The sequence below is a fragment of the Bombus affinis genome, chromosome 15 (genome assembly GCF_024516045.1).
Source record: "Bombus affinis isolate iyBomAffi1 chromosome 15, iyBomAffi1.2, whole genome shotgun sequence".
NCBI lineage: Eukaryota > Metazoa > Arthropoda > Insecta > Hymenoptera > Apidae > Bombus > Bombus affinis.
The window spans coordinates 7,906,187-7,933,354 of record NC_066358.1 but is presented as its reverse complement, the minus strand read 5'-3'; the positions used below and the strand labels follow the sequence as shown (position 1 = coordinate 7,933,354).

Sequence of the window (27,168 nt, the reverse complement as noted above, 5' to 3'; positions counted from 1 at the left end):
CATCCACGGGGATTTCTTTACAGCGGTTCTGCCCATTGGACGAATCATGGATAAAAACCAATATGGCGTCGGAGCAAGGTCTAACCTAAAATCTAACCTGGAACCTAACTTAAAGTAACTTAAAAATGTACCTCAGCTTTATATAGACATGTAACTTTCGAACCAATGTATTCCGCGTCTTAAAACTTACATTTTCATACTCTATACGTCGAAACCTACGAGGTTGCGAATAAAAAAGCGAATAACATTGGTCCCCTAAAGCAAAGTTCAGCCCAAAGGAGGATGGTAAAAAGTTGCCAATTTCTGTCGTTCTATAGATTCCAAGGAATTATAAAATACAATTTTTTACCGGAATGTTCCAAAAGAAAACAGAGCGAAAAATTGGCAATCGTTAACTTTCACTAATCGTAACTTTGTAACAAACGGATGAAATTCGAAAATTCAAACGCCATTTTGTACATGAAAGTTGATACTTTTATCGTTATTTTGTGATTAATATGCCAATTGTATTATGCCTAGTAAGGCAAACTACAAATATTAAGTCTAAAAGAAAAAGGTGTTACATGATGTTCTTTTCTTTATTGGATAATCTGTTACCAATTTATGTATTTATCCATTTAATTATAAATTAATAGATGGAATTTGATTGTAACTTTTTATGAAATTATTTGGTATTTATTACGCTTTATGGTCGATCGATGCTGTTTTCACCTGACAACCAACAAAGTATCGAAAGTGAGGAGAGGTTTAATGATTATTAGGCTTACGCAAAGGGAGGCAAATTTCTCGTTGGGATATTACATCACGGTTTAGTGAGTCGTGTAACGATTGTCTCAATTTCTCGCTATCTTTCCATCGACTGAACTTGACTTTGATTAGGGAACGCTATTCTTGGAACAATTTTCGTAAATATCTTTGGCCACGAAGGAAGTCCCACGAATTTATCTTATCTTCATTGAACCCAATTTAATTCTTGCCGGACCGTCGCGTCGTCGTGGTGCCATCCTTTAGATGGTTTCGAAATTTAATGGCTCCTCTTCTAAAAAAAAATAACCTAATCACCGTCCAACTTCAGCTTTAGGAGAAATAACAACGTTTAAATCTTCTTGCTTTTAATAATTTCCTAAATTCGAATCGTCATAGATAATCAAATACTTTTTACCGTTTCAGAATTTCGGAAAAATCTCAAAGTATATTAAACAACGTTGCAACAGAAATTATTTCTTTTTCTGTTTTGAAGAAATTAATAACGAAATTTCACCTATTAACCGTGTACATGTATGTGTATTCTTTTCGGTATGTGTACACTTCCAAATTTGAGAATCACTATTTGGGATCTGTTACATCTTGCTATTGCATAAATCCAGGAGAAAGTCACGCAAGTAAAAGTAGGGAAAATCGATGAAATTATGTACCCAAGACAAGCATCGATGGATTGGTTGGACACCAAAAATTTCAAAAAGCGTAGTTAACCATTCCAGCCTGCGAACAGCTCGTAAAAATAACATTCACGACCACACCTCGAAGATACGTATTATATAATACCAAGTTACCTAAATAATTATGTTAGCATGGAAAAGCTATTAATACGTAACAATTTCTGAAATTTATGGCACCTGTAACGCTACTAATAGCCATATACGTATTATATCTTAATAATCTACTATGTACCTTTAATCTATTCACCAATAACATGATCTCAATTTATCTCCGATAAAAATGTCCACTCATAAAAACAGTAGTGCCAATCAGTGAAAAAATCCACTGCCAAAATCCCCAAAATCCCTCTATCAGGAAAAAAAAGAACCAAAAAGAAAAATAGAAGAAAAGGAGGGAGAGAGAAACCTAACCCCAACCTAACTCCAACCTAACCTCAAACGTCACACATGAAAATCTGTCCATACAACGATCAACAAGGAATTTGCTTTGGGTAGAAAATTCGCAGAAAATCACCGAGCGAATCGCGCGGAATGATCAGGGGCTGGGCCCAGGCGATCACGGGAGCGTTTTACCATTAAATGGAACCAATCGGCCGGGCGACATTTGTCAAGGGAAAGGGCGCGTCACTTTCTCCGCTGTCGGGAGTAATTGAACCACGAACGCGAGGAACCAGCGACGCGACGGTCTTCTCTTCCTCCCAAAAAAAGGGGAGGAACATCGGCAGTGGCTGGTCACGAAAATAACTCAGATCGATTTTTCAGCGAAGGCTCAGCCGGTTTCCAAAAAAGGACACAAAGGTGCTCTCGTGCGCGCTCGCGTCGTTAACCTACAATTTTAAAACCCGGTCAACTCTTTCCACCTGAATACTCGTCCAGCAAGTGGATCGTCCTGCTCGCAGGTGCACCCGGATCCAAAAGGCTTTGACGTTCTTCCAAATGAAATCTGCGTACAGGACGCCTGGAGTATCTCACCGCTTTCGAATTTCGCGCCAATTTTGAAAGGGCCGATTAGAACCGGGCGCGTAGATTCGTTGTTTGTGGACGATATGATTTTTAGGGGAAAAACGTGTTTCTCTGGGGTAGACGGACGTTCTCTGAACTTTGAATTTCGCGTCAATCTTGAAGGCAATAATCAAAACTAGTTTCCTTGGTTTGTTAATTATGCGCAAGATTTAGGAAACAGACCTGTTCTTCGGATTCAATTAGAATTCTTCAAACTTCAAATTTCGCGCCAATTTTATAGCCGGCGATCGAATTTGGAGGTCTCGGTTCGTTGATCACGAACAAGATTCGGAATAACAAATTTGTTTAAGGTCGAATGTCCGACATCGAGCAAGAGGAGATCACTTTCATCGCTACCTCCCTCGCAAGGAATTAGAAGAAGGAAATAAAAAAAGGAGAGAAAGAAAGAAGTGAGAGTGTCTCCGGGAGGACGTGAACCTTCACGTAACGAGGCGATCGAGTTACTCAGAGTCGGAAGCTGTGCTTCGGCCAATTTTATCGGCGATAGATTTTCTATTTCCCACGGCTCCGCACGTCGAGCCAGTCTTTTCTATTCCAAAAATAGAAAATCTCTCGCTCCAATCAAATTAGATCCGATCCGAGAGAATTTATAGAAATCAACGACTCTAACTTTCTAACGTGTTGAAATATTTTTAAAAGGTTGACATATTAGATGATATATATACAGAATATATACAGAAAAAGTATTGGATTAAAGCGATGAGAAAATAATTTGTCACATGTTTTAATACAAGTCCATTAGGAATACGATAAATAAGATGAAAATAAATTAAGAGTAGAATTAAATATGGCACACTAAAGTAACGATAATATGTACATCGTCATGAAAATGTAGATATTTTTTAATGTATTGAAAATGAAACAAAAATTAAACGCGACACAGTGTAATAATAAAAAAAAAATATATATATATATATATTATGTTATAACAATTCTTAGAAAGCAGCTGGCAGGAAGGGCAATAGCTCGAAAGGGAAACGAGGGGATTTATTAGGGGCACGTTCCGAGTATTTATTAAATATTCCTGCTACGAGCCGGCTGGCTGGTAAGTAATAAAAATTACATTCGAACGAACGCGACGTTTCTAATTGTCGTATTTATTGAACGTCCCGTCGAAGGCGCTGAAAGGGCCATTCAGCAGAGTTCAGCCAGACTATTCGCGATTTCCTCACACCGAACACGATATCGCGCCAGACCCCTCCGTTACCCCATAAACACTAAAAATACCCGTGCTATTACCTTCTTGAAACACCAGCGCCTGTTTCATCATATTCTTTCGGAAAAAATCGGAGAAACAGAGGGTCGAAACAAGTTGTTGGTCAATTGGCGGGAAATTTGAAATTCTTACTAACTTCGTCAAATAATGTGCATACGTAAATATTATCGTGGTGTGTTGAATTCTTTTGTTGTATCGGGGCTTACGCATATTTGTATAGTTTTTTCAATAATGTACATATATGGAAATGTATTTGTACACGGATAGTTAAAATATAAATTCTATTTAAAAGGAAAAGAGAGGAATTATCAGATGCAACATGTCGGAAAATCTTCAACTGTAAAAAGATATTTAGAAAAATCCTTGAAATCCTCAAGTGCAATATCTTACATTAGAGGAGAAATATTTTGTAAAAAAAATCTCTGGAAATTTTGAAACAGGAAATCACGGGATATTAAACACCTGAAATGTTAAATACGAGATCCTAACCTCTAAAAAAAGATGCTTGTAATTGGCAACTTGTGTAGAAAACATTTTTAAGCAATTTTTAAGGTATCTGCCAAATTTGTAAATCGGAAATCATGAAACACCAAACACGTGAAATGTTAAATACGAGATCCTAACCTCAAAAAAAGATGCTTGTAATTGGCAACTTGTGTAGAAAACATTTTTAAGCAATTTTTAAGAGATCTGGCAAATTTGTAAATAGGAAATTATGAAATACCAAACACGTGAAATGTTAAACGCGAAATCCTAACCTCAAACGAATAATATTTATAATTTACAATTTGTTGTTTAACTCGTTTTTTAGCAATTCGTCTGATTATCATTTAACTCTTAATCGGCAGGGAAGGAAAAGTATAAAAATAAAGTATAAATTACATAATAGTTTACGTAGCTGTAGCATGTGTGAATTTACTCGTAGAAGGTGAGCTTTTTTCGCGGATAGAATCAAACTATCGTTAAAGATCCCGTGGCCACCGGAAGAGCGACGATTAGGATTGCTAATACCCGAGAGATAAATGTGGCAAGCCGCTAATTAAGAACGTCGATAGATCACGCTTCGGCTAATGTCGAATTTTGCATATCGCCGCTCTGTGGGAAAGATCGATCGCTATGCACACGATCGGCTTTGTTAATTAAAAGAAGCAACCGATCGCTGAAACACTTTCTTCGGTAATTTTATTTCATTCGAAAATTACGTAATGCAGCGGGCCATTTACATCGTTAGTTTCACGGTTGAAGTCGAGAAGGTTAATTGTTTGAAGTATTGTTAATTATTATTGCGTAGTATGTTCGAATTCTAATGAATATTCAAGCAGTCATTTCGTAGTAGTAACGCGAACACTTTGCTAAATATTTGATTCTCGGTGTTGGAATTTTGGCGCACTCGAGAAACTTTAAGCGTTTCGTATCTTGGAAGATATTCAAAATTTTGTGTTTATAAACGTTGGCAAATGTTCAATTAATACGTTTCCCAAATACTTAGGTTGTAGCGTTCTGGATACGAAAATATTAAGTTGTCCGGAAAGTTTCTTTCGTTTCATAAGGTGATAATAGATGAACAAGAATTTCTGTTTTATATTATTTTATTGAACTAGGTATGGTCCATTTCGTTATATTTCTATTATTATGTTCGTGCATAATTCAATAAACTAATACAAAACAGAAAACATTGTGCGTCTATTATTTCCTTATGAAACGAAAGAAACTTTTCGGACAACCTAATATTATATAAATATTTCGACATATTACACATTTCGAGTAGATACAAAACATGTCACAATTTGATATGTCTGTGTGTATATTATTGGATTGGCAATTAAGTGAATGACACCACCTAATGACAAAACCCGCAATCACTTAGTTGTCAACCCAATATTTACTGTAGCGAGACTACAAGTCTAGTACAATCTTTGTTTACGTAAGTGTACATTTTAAAATTGGTGATTAAGATATCGGAAAATTGCAACAGTTTAAGTTCAAGGATATCGGGGCAATAACTTCGGAAAGTGAAACATTCAAGTATCTAGACATTCTGATTACAACATATTCATTTTGAAGGTATTGCGATGTTAACTTTGAACACTTGCAAATTTTAATGTTTCTGTCGTTGCAAGTATGGAAATATTCTAAGCTAAAATAGTCGGAATATTTGAAACTTGCAAATATTTACGTCGTAACATTGCAAACGCGAAAATATCCCAAGCCCAACGTTACACAACTTTCCAACAGTCGATAACCCAAACGCGCAACTCTCAAACTTCGTCAAACATCGAAACAACGACATTGAAACTGTGAAAAATGTTTCTAATTCGTAGCAAACCTCGAAATATCCTACTCTATCAGCAAAAAAGAAAAAAAAAAAGGAAAAAGAAGAAAACACCCGCATATTCCGTCTAAAACGACGATTCAAAGTCTAACATAAAATTATTGCATCGATCGTATATACCGATGATAATGATCATTGTTTCTCCAAAGTGGTTTCTAAACAATGACGATAAATCGTGACGACAATGGCTGCGAATAAAGTTGGCTCTGAGAGTCCGACGATTATCCTTCGTTATCGTAGCTAGTTATCCCGTTGAACTAGAAGAAAAAGCCAGGGATGGGCGAACGTTGCAATTCAATTGTTCGAGGCTGAGGCAACTCGCTAATTACAAAACAAACGCGGCGATTCCGCGTAAATGCGCGCGTGTGCTTTCTAATTACGTGCACCACAGCCCGTCGTTCCACCGCATTAATCCGTCGAGTATCACCGAAGCAACTGCGGTTATGAACTTAATCCTCGTATTTAACGTGAATGAACACACAACATGGCGCCTAATCCCCTTTACCTTTTTCGTTTTCAGCAAAGATATTAGCTTGGCAACTAAGTGATTGCGGATTTTCTCATTAGGTGGTAATGACAAAATCCGCAATCACTTAGTTGCCAAACCAATATCTACAGTTGCGCGCCATGTTATTAAAAATACCTATATACCATGGAATTATCTTTAGAAATATATCGTGACACGTTGTATGATATTATATCGTAGTAAGAAGTATACAAGTAATTTGAGAACCAACATGAAAGTTTAAAAATGTTTACCGTGTTTGTAAGTTAGCTTGAAAGTTACATGGCGTATAAAAGTTGGTGCACAGCCATGAATAGGTAAGCTTAACCGGTTGCCGGTTTCTGACGAGTATACTCGTCACGAAGAAATGACGATATTTCGTGTTACGACGAGTATACTCGTCAGGCGTGATGTGTAATTAGAATTCGCCGTTTAAATAGGAATTTCAGTGAAAAATAAAGTATACTTCTTAAATTTGAAGATGTTTCGAATATTTGCAGATAAATTGAAATAAACAATGCTGCTAATGAGATTTCAAAATCTTTCGTATAAGGAATCAAATTTTCTGTTACATTTTACCAAGAAATAAAGAAGTTACAACCATAAATGTCTAAATTTCTAAACGCAATTAGTTTCCAAATTAATGTAATTAATACGATATGTAATTAATACGATACCGTAACACGATAAATGGCCCCTCAAATACGATAAATTCTATTCCAAACGTTTCTTCTCTTTTTCCATAGGGACAATAAGTAACCAACATTATTACAGATTCTCAAGCATCGCATAAAAAGTGCGTAAAAGCGTTCGAGTACTTCCCTGAACCATGCACACGGAATATCCCAAACGATGAACCGTTTTCGTTTTTCAAGCAGTCACATCGTATTATACGATATCTCGAGCGCGATGCAGATTTCACGAAGACACACGCAAATAATAACCAGCCCGATATCCTCGTCTCGTTTCTATTATTAACGATCGACCTTAATTTCACGTGCGGTTCGAAAACATTTGCCTCGGCAGTCACCGTAGGGCCACAGTTTCCAAGTAGTCACTGGTCGCCATCGCGTTAATCGTTCTCCCAGTCTTACGTACGTGCCTAAGAACAATGACGGCCAATTGACGTAATTAGAACGGCGGGTTTACAGTACGAATCAAACGCAGCTGTTCGCCCGTGCATATTACTGCACGCATAATACAATTCGCCGCGTTTCGTCCTTAAAATTCTCATAAAGAGTGGCTGGCTCTTCCTACAGCGAACCACCTCACAGTCTTGTCCGTCATTTCTCATCTCTTCCTCAATTTTTCCAGTCCTTGAACATGTTGGAAGCTGTTGGAGGCTGTTGGAGGCTGTTGGAGGCTGTTGCAAGCTGTTGGAAGCTATTGAAAGCTGTTGAAAGCTGTTGGAAGCTGTTGGAGGTTGTTGGAGGCTGTTGGAAACTGTTAGAGGCTGTTGGAAGCTGTTAGAGGCTGTTGGAAGCTGTTAGAGGCTGTTGGAAGCTGTTGGAAGCTGTTGGAGGCTGTTTAAGGCTGTTGGGAGCTGTTAGAGGCTGTTGGAAGCTGTTAGAGGCTGTTGGAAGCTGTTGGAAGCCGTTGGAGGCTGTTTAAGGCTGTTGGAAGCTGTTGGAGACTGTTGGAGGCTGTTGGAAGCTGTTGGTAGCTGTTGGAGGCTGTTTAAAGCTGTTGGAAGCTGTTGGAGACTGTTGGAGGCTGTTGGAAGCTGTTGGAAGCTGTTGGAGGCTGTTGGAAGCTGTTGGAAGCTGTTGGAGGCTGTTTAAGGCTGTTGGGAGCTGTTAGAGGCTGTTGGAAGCTGTTAGAGGCTGTTGGAAGCTGTTGGAAGCCGTTGGAGGCTGTTTAAGGCTGTTGGGAGCTGTTGGAGACTGTTGGAGGCTGTTGCAAGCTGTTGGAAGCTATTGAAAGCTGTTGAAAGCTGTTGGAAGCTGTTGGAGGTTGTTGGAGGCTGTTGGAAACTGTTAGAGGCTGTTGGAAGCTGTTAGAGGCTGTTGGAAGCTGTTGGAAGCTGTTGGAAGCTGTTGGTAGCTGTTGGAGGCTGTTTAAAGCTGTTGGGAGCTGTTGGAGACTGTTGGAGGCTGTTGGAAGCTGTTGGTAGCTGTTGGAGGCTGTTTAAAGCTGTTGGAAGCTGTTGGAGACTGTTGGAGGCTGTTGGAAGCTGTTGGAAGCTGTTGGAGGCTGTTTAAGGCTGTTGGGAGCTGTTAGAGGCTGTTGGAAGCTGTTAGAGGCTGTTGGAAGCTGTTGGAAGCCGTTGGAGGCTGTTTAAGGCTGTTGGGAGCTGTTGGAGACTGTTGGAGGCTGTTGCAAGCTGTTGGAAGCTATTGAAAGCTGTTGAAAGCTGTTGGAAGCTGTTGGAGGTTGTTGGAGGCTGTTGGAAACTGTTAGAGGCTGTTGGGAGCTGTTAGAGGCTGTTGGAAGCTGTTAGAGGCTGTTGGAAGCTGTTGGAAGCCGTTGGAGGCTGTTTAAAGCTGTTGGGAGCTGTTGGAGACTGTTGGAGGCTGTTGGAAGCTGTTGGTAGCTGTTGGAGGCTGTTTAAAGCTGTTGGAAGCTGTTGGAGACTGTTGGAGGCTGTTGGAAGCTGTTGGAAGCTGTTGGAGGCTGTTTAAGGCTGTTGGGAGCTGTTAGAGGCTGTTGGAAGCTGTTAGAGGCTGTTGGAAGCTGTTGGAAGCCGTTGGAGGCTGTTTAAGGCTGTTGGGAGCTGTTGGAGACTGTTGGAGGCTGTTGGAAGCTGTTGGTAGCTGTTGGAGGCTGTTTAAAGCTGTTGGAAGCTGTTGGAGACTGTTGGAGGCTGTTGGAAGCTGTTGGAAGCTGTTGGAGGCTGTTTAAGGCTGTTGGGAGCTGTTAGAGGCTGTTGGAAGCTGTTAGAGGCTGTTGGAAGCTGTTGGAAGCTGTTGGAGGCTGTTTAAGGCTGTTGGGAGCTGTTAGAGGCTGTTGGAAACTGTTAGAGGCTGTTGGAAGCTGTTAGAGGCTGTTGGAAGCTGTTAGAGGCTGTTGGAAGCTGTTAGAGGCTGTTGGAAGCTGTTGGAAGCTGTTGGAGGCTGTTTAAGGCTGTTGGGAGCTGTTAGAGGCTGTTGGAAGCTGTTAGAGGCTGTTGGAAGCTGTTGGAAGCTGTTGGAGGCTGTTTAAGGCTGTTGGAAGCTGTTAGAGGCTGTTGGAAACTGTTAGAGGCTGTTGGAAGCTGTTAGAGGCTGTTGGAAGCTGTTAGAGGCTGTTGGAAGCTGTTAGAGGCTGTTGGAAGCTGTTGGAAGCTGTTGGAGGCTGTTTAAGGCTGTTGGGAGCTGTTAGAGGCTGTTGGAAGCTGTTAGAGGCTGTTGGAAGCTGTTGGAAGCTGTTGGAGGCTGTTTAAGGCTGTTGGGAGCTGTTAGAGGCTGTTGGAAACTGTTAGAGGCTGTTGGAAGCTGTTAGAGGCTGTTGGAAGCTGTTAGAGGCTGTTGGAAGCTGTTAGAGGCTGTTGGAAGCTGTTGGAAGCTGTTGGAGGCTGTTTAAGGCTGTTGGGAGCTGTTAGAGGCTGTTGGAAGCTGTTAGAGGCTGTTGGAAGCTGTTGGAAGCTGTTGGAGGCTGTTTAAGGCTGTTGGAAGCTGTTAGAGGCTGTTGGAAACTGTTAGAGGCTGTTGGAAGCTGTTAGAGGCTGTTGGAAGCTGTTAGAGGCTGTTGGAAGCTGTTAGAGGCTGTTGGAAGCTGTTAGAGGCTGTTGGAAGCTGTTGGAAGCTGTTGGAGGCTGTTTAAGGCTGTTGGGAGCTGTTAGAGGCTGTTGGAAGCTGTTAGAGGCTGTTGGAAGCTGTTGGAAGCCGTTGGAGGCTGTTTAAGGCTGTTGGGAGCTGTTGGAGACTGTTGGAGGCTGTTGGAAGCTGTTGGTAGCTGTTGGAGGCTGTTTAAAGCTGTTGGAAGCTGTTGGAGACTGTTGGAGGCTGTTGGAAGCTGTTGGAAGCTGTTGGAGGCTGTTTAAGGCTGTTGGGAGCTGTTAGAGGCTGTTGGAAGCTGTTAGAGGCTGTTGGAAGCTGTTGGAAGCCGTTGGAGGCTGTTTAAGGCTGTTGGGAGCTGTTGGAGACTGTTGGAGGCTGTTGGAAGCTGTTGGTAGCTGTTGGAGGCTGTTTAAAGCTGTTGGAAGCTGTTGGAGACTGTTGGAGGCTGTTGGAAGCTGTTGGAGACTGTTGGAGGCTGTTGGAGGCTGTTGGAGGCTGTTGGAGGCTGTTGAAGGCTGTTGGAAACTGTTAGAGGCTGTTGGAAGCTGTTGGATATTCATTGGTTAAACGGGCATCGAATATGTCTCGGCTAAACGAGCATCAAGTGTGTATTGACTGAATTAGCATCGAATTGCTTCCTCTAATCTCCACTGAGAAATTCCAACCACAACGAACATGGTAAATTACCATATTATACGGCAATCCACGATTCGATGATTCGATTTGTCCGATCTGGCAAGCCGAAGGTTGCAGACAACGTTTGTACACAATGGAGTGGATTTTTTTTATTAGTAGGCGGCGTCTTTTTTTATTAGCACTGCTCTTTTTTATTAGCAGGCTGTGTTCTTTTTTTATCAGTAGATTGCACAGTCGTAGGTTTGCGAATATGATTTAACTCTTTGCATTCCTATGTCGAATGTGACTTGACATCAGTTTTTATCTCAGGGGCTCCTTTGTTTCAATCCCACCTTTTTTTGTGAAGTGTGCGAAAGATAACGAGGATTAAAAATTGTATCAAGATATATCGCACGCTTAAAAATTAGAAAAGACAACAATAGTGTGAATAGAAGTGGTATTTGAGTGAATTTGTTTCTTCCTTTATTTATTTAAACTGTCTTATTTTTTTACTTAAAGTAAATTTCAAATAAAACACTTAGAAGCGTTGGGAGCTATTTCCCAACGAAATTGAAATAAAATTCAGAGTGCAAAGGGTTAAAAAACGAAAGACCATCGTTTTATTTACTAATTAGCACGAGTGGCGCTATATTTTCTATATTCTTATGTATTAGCATTTATTATTATTTTTCCACACTTGCCGAGTAACATAGAAAACAGAATTACACCGAGATGATAATTTTTCGATTTTCACGAAATTCTTCTGTCTGAATAAAGACCATATACCATTCGTATATTAACTGATATGTGGATACAATAATAAATTTGCAAAGACATGCAAATAGTCTTTGCAGAAACAGTGAATAATTCGAGTCTTCTGTTTGCTATTTAGAATTTATTTCAGTACTTTTCTTTTCTTCTTCTTCTTTATCGACGAATCGTAAGTACAGTGAACTGTGTTCTTTTGTAACACAGAAACCGATCAGTGTAACGAAGGTCGTGGTGTTTGTGGCCTCGAACGCGGTACCAGTGGCTTTTCGTCGGCTTCCACAGAGATATTAGCTAAGCGAACGGCTACGTACATATATGGAGGTGAAACAGCCGGTTCACAAAGGACATTCCATTCCATCTTACGCTGGTTGCATTAGCTTTGAACCACCGTGGCTACCTACCTCTTCGATGCCACAGTCGGAAGGTTGAAATAGCGTGTGCCCTCGGCTTTGATATTCAGAGCTGCCATACGGAAGGTGAAATTTCACGGAAGCGAAAGAGAAATTTTATTTTGAAACTTTTTTTTTTATTAGGAATTCGTTATTTTTATCAGAAATCATCTTAAAGGAAGTGTAACTGTTCGAATTTTGGGAGAATTTTCTGAAGGTGCAAGTATCGCAAATCGACGGAATATCGAGAATCTAAATTTTGATAAAGTTCTCTAAGCGGATGGATAGAAAACTTGAATAATGTTTTTTTGGTTTCTCTGAAATTTTGCAGCTGGCCAAAATATCCAGCAGCATAGCAAACACTATCCCTGAATCCTCATAGGAAACTATCAGAACTGTAGTCTTTCGATCTTGATGAAATCTAGACGAATAAAAATCGATCGAGTTCCATGTTATTTTTAAACTTTGATGGGAGGATAAAACTCTGATTAAATATAAATGTTTGATAAAGTCAGAAAAATTCCAAATAAAATCAAATTGAATAGTACGTATTTCCATGCTATTGTAAACGATCGTGTACCATTTTTGCTCCACGAGTGTAAAAAAAGAAAACAAAAAATACTTTCACGTGTCCATTGCCGCCCACGCTTAACATATTTTCTCATCGCCGTACCTTTCGCGTAACGTTCTAAAAATTAGAAATTTCTCTGGGAAGCTCGATGAAGTGAGACAAATTCCTGTGGATCGCCGTCGAAAATTCTGAATAGCCTGTTCGTGACAGGGCACGCGCTATTTTATATCCAATTGCAGCGCGTCCATTGCGAAACTACGTTTTGTTTACGACGCTTTCCGACTGCTGTAATATATGCGCGCGTGAAAGTGGTCGTCGTAGAGTCCAAGTCCGACATCGACGCGGTGTCACGAAGGGAAAAAAGTCAGACGCGTTTAATAATGACCTAATACTAGGTCGGCATTAAATTTGAACGAGAGATCCGTCGAACGACATCGAACACCGTGTACGGCCATTCGATACGCCAGCTAGTTGGCAATGGCGAGGATTCTTGCGTTCGAATAGTAACACAGTAACTAAATACGCGTGATCTATGCGTAGAAAAATTGGAAGAGCAGTAAAACTAGCTAAGTGAACTAGCTGAGCGATCAGAAAACATCAGTTTTATTGAAATCGAATTAATTTTGATCGTGTGTTAGATTTGTTAAGGTGGGTTATCCGTAGGATAATTAAGTTAATTCTAATAAAATTAGGCAAATTATGAAAACTAGCCGATTCTAACAAGACTAAAATTTGTATCGAAATTGAATTGATTTGAATTTTGATGTAAAAAAATTGATAGAGAAAATTAATACAGAAAATCCTAATACAAAAGTTATATTGATTTTAATCTTAGTACAATTTTAATTAAATTAAATTTTAAGTTAAATGTTTAAGCCAATTTTAATAAATGTGATACAATTCTAACGAAACTAATTTTTCTACTAAACCGAAGCTGATTTTAATTTTCATACAGCCACATTGAAGTGAATTAATTTCAGGGCAATCAGACTGATAAAAATTACGTAAATTAGCCAGGTGATTTAACAGAGCTGACTTCTTTCTTTATCGAAGACCAACTAATTTTATTGGCAATTTGATTATTAGAAGCTTTCGATGGAGAAGCTTAATTTTTCCATTCACTGAAGATCAATTTTCCTAAGAGAATCAACCAAACCAATTTATTTCGGTCGAATGAAAAGTTCGAAGTTTCTTCAAGTTGTAACAGAAAAAAGAGAAACGTTTTCTCGAAACGAGCAAAGGCTAAGGGAAAACTGGTCGTCCGTACGTGTTGCTCACCGAACTCGGACTCGTAAACTTACGAAATATTGTTTACCCAGATTATTAGAATAACGTGAAAGTAGAAATATGGTGCCGATACTTGTTTCGAATTACCATCGATTTATATTCTTCGTTTGCTGCATCCTCCACCATTTGTTTTTTCCGTTTAACATCTGCGAATAATGTGCAATACTCTTATCGTAATATTGGATTGGCAACTAAGTGATTGCGGATTTTGTCGTTAGATAGTATCGACAAAATCCGCAATCACTTAGTTGCCAAGCCAATATATCAATTTTGTAAAATAATTAATTCCATCTTCATAAATAATTCTGTCGATAACGCGTAAATAAAATTTGTAAAAATAAATCATAGAGTGGCACAAAATTGGAGCTGCGTCCGTAGGTCGTCGCAAGTTGCCATGAAAAATGGGAGATATTAGTTCCACGCGAAGCTTTTCCAACGAAGACTGCAATCGGAGCTAACAACGCTTCAGAGGGTATTTATTTTTGTCATCTTCAGACAGAACTTTTGACTTTTACTATACGGGATGTTTAAAAAGCAGAGTCTAGAACAAGACTTTAACACGTTGCCTTCCGCGTACGTACGTAGCCACCAGTGTACACCCCATGCTGAACTTTCCTCTTAGTCAGGATTATTTTCGTTACTAAATCTGGCTTGAAATGTTTCGTGAAATCTCACGTCGATGCCTAAGTATCAACGCTGTTCGTTTCGTAGTGATTTTTAGCTGTTGTATATTTCCCTTGTCGTTAACTTAAATTGTTACATTTTACGTTAACACGAAGCCTCAGTCCTCGAATTAGCCTCTCGATCTTCAGTTTTTCATTTTTCACCCCCTATCGATGGATCTTGTTTACGAAATCAATATTTTTATCGAAAATAAGAATATTTTTGGGAAACTTAGTTATAACAAAAAATATTATCAGTCTAATTTACTTTCTCTTTCATATCGTGGAATATATCGTGAATGGATCTTTATGTTCAATAATATATAATATATCGAATTTCAAGGATAAACGCGCCAATCAAAATTTTAAATGGAACATTACGGAAATGTATTGTATGTAATTAACATACGTACGTTGATTCACCATTCGTACGTGTAAATGTTGTATTTCAATGAAAGAGAAAATCAAATACCTTGCTGTTTACTCGTTGTTGATGTTAGTCACACGATATTCAGTTTCAAACTCTCCCTCGTCAATGCATTTCAAAAGATAACAATTATCAAATATTAATAGGATTTTCAGTGGAAGGGAATTCGAAATTGAATAATTTTTATTTACTAATTTGTATAGTTTCGAATTTTCACAATTTGAAACTACGATTTCCTCGTATAGAATAGTATCTTCTTCCTGTTTGAAGATTCCGTAAGACGCGGTAAGGAGTGGGGTAGTCGCATGGTGGGGGAACTTGGGCTCCCAAGAGGGGGAAATAGTTGAGCGTTGCCTCGAGGAGCCGAAATATTCGACGCAGACTATAATTGCGACGACCTCTACGTAGAATATTCGTGCTATATTCCTGGCGATCTTCGTTGCAAACGAAATATAAAAAGAATTTCATAGAAAGCCTAAAGTTTATCGAACCCGACAGTCGCAAAAGTTAACATTCACTGTTGGAAAGAGTAAAAGCTATTCGTCTTTAGAATGACGATTTTTCATCGAAAGTCGGCTACGATCGATATCGACGCCGAGTGTATCGCGGAACGGATTGTATTAATTTGCAAACAATCGCGCGAATTTTCACCGCGTCAAAACCACTTTCTCCCTTTCTGCCGTCGCTATTCTCTAAGGCCGCTCGACTTTTTCATTTTTCCAACGAATTCGTTCCACCAAATTCACCATTAAAGTTTTTCAACCTTTTTTGTGAAAGTGCCATCGCGTTTGATGTCAGCCACTTTCATCTTATTAATTGAATGTCGACACTTTTAAATCGAATCTTCCATTTTACGTTTCTTCTGCGTTCTTTTAATCACTTGTTGTTGCTGCGAACGACAAAATCTTCGAAATCTAACGTAACATTGACTTCTATTGGAGGAACGTTCACGTCTTCAGAAACATTGCTACGCTATACTTATAAAGCGAAAATCGAAATCCAAACCGACTACTCTACTCGTAAATCAAACGCATGATTTTCCCTATTTTCCAATCTAGTGAATTTTGTATCATATTGAACGGTGAAATTCTGTTACATCAGGTGGAGAAAATTTTATTATATTAAATAGCGAATTCTGCTATATTAAATAATTTAGCCTACGTTATCAACCACATCGTACTATGAACATTGCATTTCTACTATGATAAAATATCTTCTCCACCTCCACGAGCATATAAATTAAAATCCAACATATGTCTAAATATTAGGTTGGCAACTAAGTGATTGCGGATTTTGTCAGTACCACCTAATGACAAAATCCGCAATCACTTAGTTGCCAACCCAATATCTTGTATCTTAATTTATATGCTAGTGGAAGTGGAAGATATTAGAACTAGAAAGATATATAACTAGGAAGATATACAACTAAGTGATTTATATGCTTGTGGAGGTGGAAGATAGAACTAGAAAGATGTAGAACTAGGAAGATATACAACTAAGTGATTTATATGCTCGTGGGGGTGGAAGATATTATATCTAGAAAGATATAGAACTAGGAAGATATAAAACAAAGTGATAGCGAATTTTATCAGTACCACTTAATGACAAAATTCGCAATCGCCTAGTTGCCGACCCAATATCTTGGATTTTAATTTCTGTGCTCGTGGAGGTGGAAGATATTAGAACTAGAATAATATAAAACTAGGAAGATATACAACTAAGTGATTTATACGCTCGTGGAGGTGGAAGATATTATATTATGACTAGAAAGATATAGAACTAAGTGATTGCGGATTTTGTCAGTACCACCTAATGACAAAATCCGTAATCACTTAGTTGCCAACCCAATATATCTAAAATATACGCAAAAACAAAGAGTATCTTCCACTGTTAAAATATTATGTCAGCTATACACTACGTTGGACCAACAAAGAACCATAGAATAATCCTGTAGCCATTTCCAAAACATTTCACAATTTTAATAACAAAATACCCAATATCCTGCGCAACGACGAACGAAAAACAATTAATACCAGGAAAATTGCTTACCGAGGATCGGATCGCGCGCTTAACAATGAACGGGATATTAAAATCGTATGCACGCAGCTAATTTCTCATTCCACCGGCTCATTATGTCCGGCAACGCGGGACCGCTATGAATGAAACATTAGGCCCGATGTTTATCATCATCGGCTTCAGTTAAACCCCGCTAGCTATGAATATTCATCGAGGACGCGATCATGATAATAATAATAACGTGGCAGTGAAATAAGGATCGTAAACAAGGGGGAAATAAGTCCTGGCAATCGACGATACCTTGGCCGATCGCCCACGATCCTTCGGCCGATCTTTGTTCCATTCATCCGCGAATTATTGGGTTGGCAACTAAGTGGTTGCGGATTTTCTCATTAGCTGATATTGACAAATCCGCAATCACTTAGTTGCCAACCCAATACATCCATCCAAACGATTGCGTTTTTTCAACGAACCGATCTATTGGCTAATTTGCACAATGCCTGGAAGATAATGTGGAAGTTTGTTCCTGAAAATTTGTCGTTTGACGAGGACACACTTACCGAATCGATTCTCTGCGTCATCCTCGCGATACCATCTTCTTCTATGTTGGATGTTAGCAGCGTTGCACAGGATTCTGACGAAGTTGTAGAGGAAATGGACATTTAAAAATCGAACTGTCCTTTCCGACCAACTTTTCTAATCTCAACATATGCATTAGGTTGTTGTATAACGATCGTTGTTTCCAAATGAGGTCTCGTCGCGGCGTATTTCAAGAACATGATTTCATCGTCGATAATTATGCTGATAATATTCTTGAGAAATAGTATTTTGCATTTTTCTTTTTTTTTTTCTTTTTTTCGTAAATATGAAGTCGCTCAAACTGTCGCTAAAATAAGAAAAAATACCAACGGATGAATTAATACGAAGATTCGCGAGTATGTACGCATCAAAGTGATTCTAATTCTGTAAAGGAAGATTTTCATTTTCACACAGAACTGTATTTTGTAGTCTTGTACGTTCAAAAAATTATATTCATCGTAGAGAATTTTCTGTACTTAGACGTTATCAATGCTGTTATCGAGTTTCCATCAAACTGCAAATCTTTTAATTTATATCGCATTGAATCTCCGGATTTCCAATTACAAATCACAAACTCTATCGCTAAACAGAATCTTCGTATCGTTATCAGTTTCTATCGGAATTCACAACGTTTCAAATCGTCCCATTAACGAAATCTCCAACTTTCCATGCTCTCTTACTCCGATCAAACCGAGTAAACGACAAAGCTAAGTAAACACACACCCACGATTTCTTATTCTCGGTAATTAGACGAATACTCCATGTTGTTAGCATTCATTGTAACTTTCCATATTTTAAAAACGTCTGTACGAAACAAATCTGCAATCCGTAATGTCTGTAAATTATATCTGATGGAACGTGCATATTTGCGATTGCAATAAGAACACGAAAAACAGACAGGATTTATTTTCTATGGCTAAACGAAGTATTCGAACGGTTCAACCTTCGTATCGATCGATATGATCGGTATTGGCGATACTTAAAATCATCTCGATCGATTAAAGTGCCCAGACTTTCCACTTTCGATCCACTTTTATTATATAACCAAACCGAACGACGATAAAAATAAAAATAGGAAAAAAGAAAAAAAGAAACACCCACAATTTCTTATTTTCTATCGAACATCGATTCTCTTCGTCTTCCACTTGCGTACGAGCTCGCGATTAACAACGTTCGATTGGAAGAGCGCGCAGGGCAAAGGAGACGACGCGTCGAGACACAAGACGTCGCGTTGTCGTCGTCGTCGTCGTCGTCGTCGTCGAGACAGCACGGTAAACACTGAGGATGCCACCAGTGCGGGAGACTTCTGGTTGCCAGTGCACACCGTTTCTGTATCGCATAAGGTTCACGTGGGACAGGAATACCACCGCGGAGCCACGGGGTGCGGTCTCGTTTCGCCACGGCACTTTTCTGTCTCAAGCATAGACCAGAAAACCGGTCTCACGAACGAAACGAACGAGCGGACGAGAGTCCACGAGTCGTCGTCGTCGATCGAACCAACAAGTCCTTCTTCCTCTTTCTATGCTCGGTCGGATAACACAACTGGCGACTCTGAAGGATCAGCTGCTTCGTCGCTGCCAGCTACATGATCTACTCTTGCGTTAACGAGCGATCAAGATCGATCCGATTTTTCACTTTCGTTCGACGTATTATTTGGAAGCTTTCGTTCGCTTTTCCTTGGAATTTCTGCGCGTCTTTTGTTGCTGTAGAGGATAGTTCAAATGAGCAGATAACTCGATGTTGAAACCGTCAAATATATTTTAAAATAATTAATAAATACAGGGAATGTTCGCTAAGACGCTGGGTATTAACAGATTCGCTAAACACTGTACTGATCGCTATTAACCCCTTAACCTGCGTTTTAGGTTCGAGAATTTTGGGCCGAAGACGACCATCTACTACTACATTTTTTTTGGAGGATTTCTCGAGGATTTTGGTATTACCGTAATAAAGAGAATATGTTTTATCGACCTGATTTTACCCTTTCGTTTAAGGATTTCGTAGTTTACGATCGATTTACGTTGGCATTTTTTTACCATTTTTTTTGCTACTTTTGTTGCTTGAGATTTTTTGATCGTTTCCTTGAAGATTTTCTGATATTTGGTATTACCGTAATGAGGATAATACATTTCATCGATCTGATTTTCCCTTTGGTCTAACGATTGAGTGGATTACGTTCAATTTTGGTTGGAGCTTTTACCAATTTTTTAAATATTTTTTCCTAGACGAGATCTCTCGTTGTTTTCACATCGGAACTACCAGAGTGCTCGAAACGATCTACGCCTAATTTTTCATAGAAGTCTCAGTGCATTTTGCAGCTTTTGGTGCATTTTTAAAGATTCGAATGATTTTTCGTAAGATACGAGCAAAGTCTGACATGCGTTTTTTATTGCAATCACGAACTTTGCGCCGTATCTTGCACTTTAATTTCTCTGATACGAGCTTCCTGCTTCAGCCTGGGTAGCTCCACCCTCAAAGTTACCATAAACTCGATACGATGTAATACGTATCGTAATATACGACGCAACGAAGAAACTCTGTCACGTGGTGTTTAATTCGGTTTCGATTGGAATTTCGCGCAGCAATTTCTCTTTGCCTCGCGTTACTCCGATTTTCGACGCTACCGTTCATCGCGGAATTTTAATGACCTCGTCTATTTTCATCTGAACCTCCATCGCAGCTATCGAGATTCTGCCGCGATACTATAATCTATAGTATGCAGGAAATTCAGAAAGAAGCGGAACAGAGTAACCATACAGGCTTCTTGTAAGTACTGAAACACGTAGAAGTAAATACATTAAGTTGCCCCGCGCATCCCCGACCATAAAACCGATCGCTTTTAATAACCCGTTTCACGTTTCCCCGATAACGAGTTAACCGAACAGGTTTATTCGATCTCGTCCCAGGGTGTCCTTCTTTTCCGAGTTTGTTTACCGGTTACGCCACTGCGTTCGCTTAGCATCGAGTAGACCGTTTCGCCTCCCACGTGCCGCGCGAACCGCTCGAAATGCCGATCTTGAGCGGAGAAATCGTTGAGCTGCGCTGTAACTCACGGTACACGTGCGGATTCCATGACAAATCGATCCGATTCGTTTCCCTCGTTCTCGCGAAATTACGCGAAGGCGCATTGATTGTGAATTTAGAATTTGCGGACGCAGCGCGATCGACAGATCGTTCCGCGCCTTATATTTGTCACGTGTTTGTCTTGTGACTCTATTTTACAAGAAAAAGAAAAATAGAAGAATAGTAAAAAAAAAAAAATGTAACTACTATACCGCGGATTTTCATGTAGTCTCGAGCAGTATGCGTTTTTCGATGAACAGGAAATTTGGAAGTACAAAGGGGATACACGATACGATGATACGCGAAGATACGTAAATTTAAAAAAAAAAAAGAACATGATGGTTTCTACGATATTTGGTGAAACAAATTTCTACCGACGATAAAACTTGGCGCAAGAGCTCGTTGGAATTTGTCTATGTATTCAGCCGATAAAATCGCAAAATTGGGATATAAAATCCATTTCTTAGGTCTAGTGTATTTTATTCCTGCGTAACCCCGATTCGAAGATATTATTTATTATTGTAATTATTATTATTACAAGCGGCAGGCTTTCGCTCGTTACGAGCTTAGTTAACAAGCTTGGGTTAAAAATATATCAGTAAGAAAGTAACGATTCTATCTCGTAGATATTTCGACCGTACAATTATGAATAAACGTAGTTTCTATCGGTTTCTTCTTTACCTTCTTCTCTGAAGACTAGTAATCAGTACGCGTTTAGTTCGTTCGTATTATACGAAGACATTATTTCAACGAATAATAATAATAACGCCGATGTCTTGATAAACACTTCGACGCAGTTTGTACGATTTCTTACTTCAATGAATACACACACAGTTTGTTGCTTATCGATCGTAAGCTGTTATTGCTATAGGGGCAACTAAGTGATTGCGGATTTTGTCATTACCACCTAATGACAAGACCCGCAATCACTTAGTTGCCAACCCAATAGGATGAATTCGTCTCGATATTTTAACGATGGGATAAAATGCACGTCTTATCGTGCGTTTCGTGTATCGAACAACAAAAATCGAAATAATCGTTGCTCCATTTCGATCTTACTATTCGACGACATCGCTGAGCTCTATATAAGCCCATGTGCATTGGCCATGTTCGAATATACTTTTATAAGTTTAATTTTCAAAGTGAAATAAATTTTCAAACTCGATTTGCTCGAAGACCAAGCCGAAAATGAGAACGTTGTATTTTATTGGCTTGGCAACTAAGTGATTGCGGGTTTTATCATTACCACCTAATGATAAAACCCGCAATCACTTAGTTGCCAACGCAATATTATGTGCAAGAACGAAACATGTTCGTGAGCAGGTACGCAGGAAATACGTTTATGGCTAAAGCAAGCGACACGAGAAGCCGCAAATCCCTTCCGGATGGTGTAGTTAGCGGTGGAATACCGTTGACCTATTTCCGGTAGAAGCTCGATCGACTAATCTCGCATTTGCTAACGATTTTATTAGTGCCGTTTGTACCGATAACGATCGTGTGCAACTTACAGGAAATTGCTCGCATTCTCTCCTTGATTATCGGCCGTGCATGCATTATGGATGATTTACGTGTTGCGCATACGATTCAGTGAAATTGGGAAGATTTGGGCAGTCGAAGGAATTCTAAGAGAAAATTAGAAATACGCGCGTGTCTTCCGTGGATTATTAGATGGAAATTAGATTCTTTCAGATTTAAAGTAGGAATTAAGATATTAGGTGGAAGTGAGATTTTATTCGTATCGTAAGTTTTTTTTTAAATTTAAATATTTGTTAAATAATATATATTTGTACAATTTGTAGAAAATAAAAAATACAGTTGATAGTATCGATATCGGCGCGAAAGTGATCAATACACCAGGCAAACCAGACCCGAAGCTCTACTCTCTGAAGAGTCTTTCGTCTTTTAAAAAATCCAATCGTCCTTTGTATGTCGTTGCAATTTCATTGGAAGAAAACTTCTTTTCCGCTAAAGTTTCAACATATTTTTAGTTATAATCACGGTCGAAATACTTTGACTATCGTTTTAAGATAAAAATCAAAATCAACCGAGAAGTTACCCTCTGAGGAACCTCTCGGCCCAGCTACGATCCTTCAAGGATCATAGCTTTAATACGCATCCGAACGACGGCTCTTTCATATTTTTCACCAAACTTAAATTAGTTTCCTTTTAACATCAGAGAAATTCTATAATGGGATCGATAAGGAACAAAAGAGGGCAGCAAGCTTAAAACCACCTATCAATTTCCTCCAGAAAATCGAATGTCTCTTCTCATCAGTTAGCTGCGTTCGACGTGTGAAATAAAAATTTGCCATTTACTATAAAAGCTCAAAATCTTAGTAAAAAGTATCATAGATGACATTTAGTGGTGCGTTTGCTTTATGCTTCCAGTAAAACTATTCTGTATTTATAAAAAAAAAAAGAGAGTTCTTTGTTATTTTTAAATTTAAATTCTCTTTGCTATATCGATTATGCTCTGTACAATGTACTGCTTTTCATAAATTGAGCTGATTATTTTCCCCAATGCATCGGATATTCGCCGAATTTATTCGAGTAAATTGAGGGAGGATTGTGCCTGCTTTTTCAAATTGCAGAAGAATCCCATCGGTTCGATACTGAGGGGAAAGATCGCAATGAGCTTAAGATGGTCGATCTGCTGCCACGTCCTTCAGAAAATCGAACGCCTCTTTTAAAAAGCCAAGCATCCTCCATAGGTCAGTGCACTCGCATCCTTACGAGACTATCGACTCGGCTGAACAAAGAAGAACAAAGAGAGAATCGGGTACCGGGTATCGAAGAACCCTAGGAACAAACAGGAAAAGGCAGCAGTGTGGGACTGCCACTTGGCCGATTGTGTTGCATCGTGTGTGTTTGCTGGTAAACCGAAGAACACGGCGAGAACCTCGCGGAACCGTTAGACGGCTACTAAATCTGCTGCTCGGTTGCTCTCGGAGTACGTGAGTGCTACCAAGATCACGTGGAACGCAACTTCTCATGCTTCTTATGCTCATCGTCGCGAAGGGAAATCGTGCGGCTCGTATGCGGTTTCCTGGAAAAACTGTGCAGGCCACGGGAAAAAAATAATTCACCCGGACGTACATCGTGTTCGCGGATTGATTTCTCCGGCGCACAGGAAACGCTGTTCAACCCTTACGTGCTGTGCCACTTTGCTCGCCTAGGAAACCAGCGTTACGTAAAACGTCCTGTTTATGGAACTTTTCTTTTTTCTTTTGCCTTTTTTTCCTTACTTAGACAGGTTATAGCAAATTCTGTAATTTCTTTTCTCATTGTTGTTGTTGGTGTTACTGTTAGCTTAAAGCAGTTACTGCGTTATATCAAGTTAGATTAGATAGATTATATTAAATTTTGTAATTTTGTCTTTTTCTTTTTGTTTACTAGATTGAGGGATTTACCAGATTATATTAGATTTTGTAACTTTGTTTATTCTTGTTGGCAATGCTGTTTGGTTAAAACAGTTACTGCATTATATCAAGTTAGATTAGATAGATTATATTAAATTTGTAATTTCAACATTTTTCTTTCTGTTGGTATTATATACTACTAAATTGAAGGAATCACTAGATTATATTAGATTTTGTAATTTTGTTTATTCTTGTTGGCATTACTGTTTGGTTAAAACCGTTACTGCCGTTATTATATCAAGTTAGATTAGATATATTACATTAAATTTGTAATTTCAACATTTTTCTTTCTGTTGGTATTACGTACTACTAGATTGAAGGAGTCACTAGATTATTTTAGATTTTGTAACTTTGTTTATTCTTGTTGATATTACTGTTAGCTTAAAGCAGTTACTGCATTATATCAAGTTAGATTAGATAGATTATATTAAATTTGTAATTTCAACATTTTTCTTTCTGTTGGTATTACGTACTACTAGATTGAAGGAATCACTAGATTATATTAGATTTTGTAACTTTGTTTCTTCTTGTTGATATTACTGTTAGCTTAAAGCAGTTACTGCATTATATCAAGTTAGATTAATCAGATTATATTAAATTTGTAATTTCAACATTTTTCTTGCTGGTATTGCATACTATTAGATTGGGGGAATTATTAGATTATATTAAATTTTGTAATTTCCTTCTTTTCTTGCTGGTATTATTGTTAGGTTAAAGCAGTTATTAGAAAGAATACAAGAAATTGATATCTTTCCTAAAGACATTTGTCTGCAAAACTTTTAATATATTCAAATCCAATTAATTAATACAACGTGCCGATACTTTCTCCAACCACCGTACACAGAATTTTTCTATAGTTTGAAAGCATCGAAATACTTTTTACGAGACACTGTAGACTACGTATCGGTGTTGATCCCATCGCTATCGCTAATACGACGCTAATTGCACCGTCGCAGCGTGACGTCGACTCTATTCTCCGTCCGTGCACAGCACCGGCCGAAACAAAGGGAACAAAGAGCGGGAAGGATACAGAGAGACACGCGAACCCCTAATAAAATGTAATATTCTATTGTTGCGCTTTGCACGGGGCGCCATTCGCGGATTAACTAGGCCGCTACAAGCTCCGATATATATTCCACAACTATTAATAGTATGAACCGGCTACGTTAGCTGAGATTTCGTTGGAGATGTTTAGAGGATCGATCGATGCAACTCCGGTGACATTATGAACAATATTATGAACAACATAATGTATGCAGAAACGTACAAAATGTATCGTAATACGCGAAGATATAGAGGAAAGCAACCGAACATGGAATATTATATTACATTATAAGCGATATGGAATTTTTAGAAATCTGAGAAATTAACGTCGCTCACGGCTATAGACTGTGTCGTTCATTTTGGTACAATACACGTTGCGTGGTTCGTTAGTCGAACGAACGTTAACGTCATGGTAGGATATTTTTATTTTCTTGTTGTTCGGAAATTTTCCACGATGTGTTAAAACGGAATGTGCTATTAGTTTTTAAAATATAATTCTTTTTAAATGCGTTTTCATTGCCAAATAGGGATATAACTATTTTCTGTTTGCTTTCTATGAAAATATAGTACCCAGTTCGGTATTTCACGTTTCAGTATCTCTGTTGCATATTGGTTACAACTTGTGTATTTTTTTTTTTTCTTTTTTAATATTATTTCAATATTGAAAAAGACTAAAAGCGCGTAAATTTATGATCGAATACTCGAAAGAATCTTTTCTTATCGTGATTGATTTTCTTAAAATGACATTCGAAAAATGGATGGGATACGCCATATTTCTCTACTTTTCTCTACAAAATATCTGTGATAAGACAAAGTAGCGATACTTTGGAGGATGAAAGTTTCTATTGAAAATCCATTTCGTTACTTGCGTCTATACGAAAGTATGAATTCCCATAAGCATACGTGGTTCAATTATCTCAATTACTATTAATCGTCACAATTCCTGTATCCATATCTGGATTAAAAAAGAAATCCCTGCTCTTAATATAACATCGGAAATTGCATGCTTTACGTGGTAAATAAATTTCATTTTCGCTTTGCATAATCGAGCATTAAACGAAATGCGAGCAATTTTCAAACGAGAAACGTTATTTACAAGCGTGTCGGAATTAGAGACACCAAGAAAGCAGTTCTATTTGAGCTTACTTCGTCAACTTTGCGAATATAACACATCGTGTATTGCTTTGCCAAGCCCATTGACCAGCCGTCAAATGACAGTTTTTCTCGTTGTGCCCACTTTCCAGCCATATAATCCTCGAGATAAACGCAACGCGCTATACGGCACACCATATCGTTGCCCACGCGCTATTAAATAACATTTTTTCCCAAAACCGAATCCGGCATCCGCGTTTCGATCGCTTCGTCCCGCGGCAATGTTACGAAATTGACCGCGATTTACGAGGATTTCATCTCGCAAAATCGTCAGTTGGAAAATCGTGCCACCAAAAACCGGTTACTTTTTGGATCGCTCTTTCGATTTCTGGAATATAACAAAAGACTGGGAAAATTAGAATAAATACGTACCCGTTTGGGGAAACGTAATAGACGTTCGTTTGAATTATTTTTAAGAAAATATCGCGAAAATTTTACCAGAATCGAATCTCTGAATTATTACTTCCGCACGCTTTGACACATCCTGTAAAGATCAAGGAAAAGAAAAAAAAAGAGAAGAGGAATTTTACGTGTCAAATATACTAAACGTAGACAACACCTAACGCTAGACATTGAAGAACCGGAAACCCCCTCTAATCAGAATTCAAACTCCACGCCAGAACAAGCTTACTCGAAACACACCCTTATTTTACATACAACAACCGACTTCCTCATCACCGTCATTATGATCTCATCGTCAAAATTATACGCCATCCTATTAGTTAGTATGTTCCGAAAATTATAAACAGCCGGCCTAAACCACCTTCTACAACGACAAACCTGGAAACATCGCGTCAGAATCACTGCAACCTCACGCAACATTCCAGGACTGGTTGATCCTTTTCGTCGTCCAAGCAGAGATAAATTATACGCGCACTAAATCGCGTCAAACAGTCTCAAACAATCGAGTCAAACGATCTCAAACAGTCTCAAACGATCTCAAATAATCGAGCCAAACGA

General features: G+C 38.7%; 1 protein-coding gene across 6 annotated transcripts in view; it reads right to left on the bottom strand.

Annotated features, from left to right (window-relative positions):
- LOC126924813 (pleckstrin homology domain-containing family G member 3) overlaps positions 1–27,168 on the bottom strand; it is a 93,719-nt gene that overhangs the window by 39,816 nt on the left and 26,735 nt on the right. The window contains exon 1 of one of the 6 annotated variants that reach the window (XM_050739697.1): positions 17,512–20,757. The exons of the other annotated variants lie outside the window; for them this stretch is intronic. The gene's annotated coding sequence lies outside the window, so the exon portion shown is untranslated. Of the gene's footprint in view, positions 1–17,511; positions 20,758–27,168 lie in introns of those variants that run through there. 6 annotated transcript variants of the gene reach the window in all.